General features: G+C 41.2%; 1 pseudogene; it reads left to right on the top strand.

The window, feature by feature from the left end:
- The first annotated feature begins 652 nt into the window (after positions 1–652).
- On the top strand, positions 653–1,624 carry LOC124991501 (olfactory receptor 2T2-like; annotated as a pseudogene).
- The last annotated feature ends 2,780 nt before the right edge of the window (positions 1,625–4,404 follow it).

Below are 4,404 nucleotides of genomic sequence, written 5' to 3' on the forward strand. Positions count from 1 at the left end.
AATGGCCCATGCTAAGACCTAAGCTCCCTTTGCAGCACAGGTTTGACTGCAGGACAGTGGACCTGATCTGAAGTTCAGTGACCAGAATTGTTCTGCTCACCTCTGATGTCCCAAACTTTCACAGCACTATGGAGAAATAACAGCAACCCCCAAACCAAATGTATCCAGAATCCTTGGCTCTGCATTCATTTCACACCAATTTGAGGTTTTAGAAGGGGTCTGCACCTTGCCCTAACAGAGTGGTTATCATAATGGCAAAGAGCACCTGCCATTACATGAACTCAGGTACAGTGTTGATGAGACAGTATAGAGGTTAAGAGGCAGGTGAATACCTCAGAAGGCTTCCAACTCAGAGTGTAAGATTATAAAATGAATGTAGAAGATGGTTGAAAACAAAAGATTACATTTCCCTCTCATATCCATCCCATGGAACATAGACTCCGATGACCTATTCCAAATGATGGAGCTGAATTAGAGGTCAATGTATCTGTGCAAAGTCATATGAATCTTAACGTTGCAGCTGAAATTCAAAATCATTTTGAAGTTGCTTTTTCCCTGATTCCACATTGCTTCTGGCATGCTATTTGTGCTGAGTTATTATTGGAGAACCAGTTAACCCACCAACTTTCTGTCTCACAGCCCAGGGGCTACCATGCGACCTGGACATGGAGCCCATTTCCAGAACTCCACTGACTTCCTCCTCCTGGACCTCATCACATGTCAAGCACTACCTGAACTTATCTTTGCAGTATGTTTTTCTTCTTCATGGTGGTCATCATAGCTAATGTGGTCATGGTTCTACTCATCCATGTGGACTCCCACCTCCACACACCTATGTACTTCTTGCTGAACCAGTTCTCAAACATGTACACTGTCTACATCTGTGTAACTATTCCCAAGATGCTCCAAGACCTGATGTTCAAGGAAAGACCATTTACTTCCTGTGATGTGCACTTTAGATCTTCCTCTACCTAACCCTGATTGGAACGGAGTTCTTTCTGCTGGGCCTTATGGCCTATGACTGGTATGTGGCTGTGTGCAGTCCTCTGTGGTACCCTCTCCTCATAAACTGCAGGATTTGCTTGATCATGGTTCTGTGCTCCTGAGTTGTGGGCTGCTTGGATGGATTTATATTGACACCTGTGACCATGAGTTTCCCCTACTGTAGGTGCCAAGAGATCAATCAATTTTTTGTAAGATCTCAGCAGTGCTGAAGTTGTCATGCATAGACATGTCACTCTATGAGAACGTGATGCATGCTTGCTGCATGCTGATGCTGCTCATCCCCATTTTATTCATCTCTGTGATCTACATGCACATCCTCATCACCGTCTACCACATGAACTCTGTAGAGGGCAAAGTCTTCACTACTTGCTCCTCCCACATCATGTTGGTGAGCATGTTCTATGGAACTGCCTTCTACACCAATGTTCTACCTCGTTCCTACCATATGCCAGAGAAAGACAAGGTTGTATCTGCCTTCTACACCATTCTCAATCCCATGCTCAACCCCCTCATCTACAGCTTGAGGAATAAAGAGGTGGCCTCAGCTTTGAGGAAAGTTCTGGGGAGATGTGCTTCCTCCCAGAGAATAAGAGCAGGGGATGTGTTTAGGAAATACTAGGGGACCAAGGGCATCCCTGCTCATGTGACCAGTGACACAGTGTCTTTCCAGAAGATTTGATATTGGTTCTGAAATAAGCTTAGTGTTATTCTGGCAGTCTGAAGTTCTCAGTTGGCTAACCAGACTGTGCAAGCATCATGAAGAAGTCATAAGAAAGCCAGCAAGTGCATCAGCACTAGCCAACCTCTTGCATGGGTCAAACAGCAAATGTGTTCTAGCCAGTGTTCTCAGGCAGGTGGCACTCTAGGCCCAGGTGAGCACCTCTTTGGAGTGCCCTGCAGAGTTGCTTTTCGTGTCACATGGGGTCCTGGGCATTCATGTCCTCATTGCTAACCAATCTTTCCATGCAAATTGAAAGTTTTGCTATGTGTTTGATGATTTAGTTTCAAACATTCAAAATGGTGAAATAGTTTCTGATGCTAATGGTGTCACAGATTTATTTAGGAAGTTTTGTGAACATGGGATTATATTTTGGGTTCTGTGTTTTAATTAATATTTTGTGTCTTTATTTTCTTGCCTATGAAATTACATGGTAGATTCTTACCATACCTCTCTTCCCATAGTCTAAGGTATAACTGGAAATTAATTATTGTTTGCTTGCTTGATTGATTGAAAATTGACTCTACATTTAAGTATTTAATGTTGATACAAGCCTAAAACAACTTCCATTATTACTTTAATAAAGTGGAAAAAGATAAATGTGGAATGAGCAAATCAAGACCTTTGCTTAGCTAATGTGCTTCCTTTGGGCACATTACATTGGTGAGCATATTTTATGGAGTTGCCTTCTACACTAATGTTCTACCCCATTCCTACTATAAGCCAGAGAAAGAAAAGGTTGTATCTTTCTTCAACACCACTTACTCTCTGTCTTTTCATTGGTGTGTGGGTAGACATCCATTTATTTTCCATTTTGTTGGGGTTACATGTGATGTTTTGACAGGTGGTCAACCTGAATCCAACTTCAACTGAACAGAAGACAAGGATCCTTCCATAACCTACTTACTTCACTTTCTTCTGTGTAGGGGCCTCAAAATTGAGAAATAAAACACTATGGGGGTTAACTCAGTGCTTCTTTCCTCTAGCACCATCACAAGGTTTAGAAAAAGATGATTTTCAGGTGATGTGCCATTGACAAAGATTAAGCAATGTTCACTCCAACATTTGCTCTTTGAGTGTCAACTCTGAAGTGAAGGGAAACATCTCTTCTAGCACGCCCACACTGGTGAAGAACTTCCCCTGCAGCACTCTGACAACTAGCCTGGCTTTGTCTCACAGGTTTCTAAGAATTTTACTTTATCCTGGTATTAAACAGGTAAGGAGAAGAAAGGTGATGGAAGGATGGTTGGAGGGGTGCATTTCTTGATTGCAAGGCAGCCTGGGATTAGTTATGGAAACATTCTCACTGCTACCTCAGTTCATCTCCAGATTGTTGAACATTATGTCCCTCTGCACTACTGCCCATTCCTTCTCCTTCCTGCTGCCTGCAGCACCTCTGTTGCCTTTTCCCTCCAAAAGGACCATGCATACCACACTTCCCATTTCTCCTCCACTGGGACTCTGTCTCCTTCCCATTTTCATGGAGCCCATACATTACCTGGGGCATGTTTTAATATCTACTAGGACATTTGCTCTTATATTTCCAAGATTAATTTTCTTGCATGATTAACAAGGACATTTAACTTACTCATTGATTGATATTTCAAAATATTCAAAATGCTTGAAATGCAACAAGTAAGAGAAGAGCATTTGAAAAATCCCTTGAGAGATCATGGGACTCACTGACTGAGCATGGAGGGAGGGAAATTCTGCCATGCCATTGAGAAATCTAGTCAGCAAATTTGGTGGAAGTTACACGAAATGTCACTTTGTGATGGCTGATCAACATTGCCAATTACTATGCTCCACTTTAATAAGATCTCTAAAAATCTGGAAAACCCATCCATCATACATGACACATGGTAGATGTCCACTCCTCAGACACCAAGGCGAGTCACAAACTAAAAGGGAACAAGAAGGAACTTTTCTGAAGGTCAGTTCACCAAATTCCCATATGAGAAAATTTGTGATCACTAGATATTCCTCTTTATTAAAGGTAATGCATTAACTTGAAAATGACAATTATAAAAACCTAAAATTAATTTAATTAATTGCATACTTGCAACAGGGCATGTACCATTCCAGATGATGGCAAAAAGAAGAATAAAGATCTGTCCCTATATTTTAAAACATATTCAGTTGTATTACGTGATCCTCACAAAGTTCTATGAAGTATTTAAAAATTAATTAGCCCCATGGGAGATGGAGAAGCTGGTGTTCAGACAAATTGTCACCTTACTTGAGCAACTGGCACATGGGGACTCAGGTCAGGCCTTCTTACTTCTGTCTGATTTTCACTATGTGCAAACCTTGATATTAACTGGCAGACAATTGCCAAAGGAGACAAACAGGTTGTGCACAACACAGTTGCCAGTGTGCTAATCCTGAAAATGCCCTGGGACAAAGGTCCCCAAATGTGATGTGCTCATAAAAGTCATGATTAATTTTTGCCAGATGCCAGGTGAACTGGTCTACTTAGGATCTGAGGGTCAATCTGGAAGGTAAAAAGACCTCCTGTGAGGTCTTTCTAAATATGAGAGATGTGGACATGAAATGATCTGCACTCAGGCTTTGATATATTGTTTTATGTAAGTAAATACTTACATTTATGCAACATAAAATTATAACAGTGAAAAACACAAAGTATGTATTCCATAGTCTAGAAAACACTAAGGAAGTTT

The sequence above is a fragment of the Sciurus carolinensis genome, chromosome 8, assembly GCF_902686445.1.
Source record: "Sciurus carolinensis chromosome 8, mSciCar1.2, whole genome shotgun sequence".
Lineage (NCBI taxonomy): Eukaryota > Metazoa > Chordata > Mammalia > Rodentia > Sciuridae > Sciurus > Sciurus carolinensis.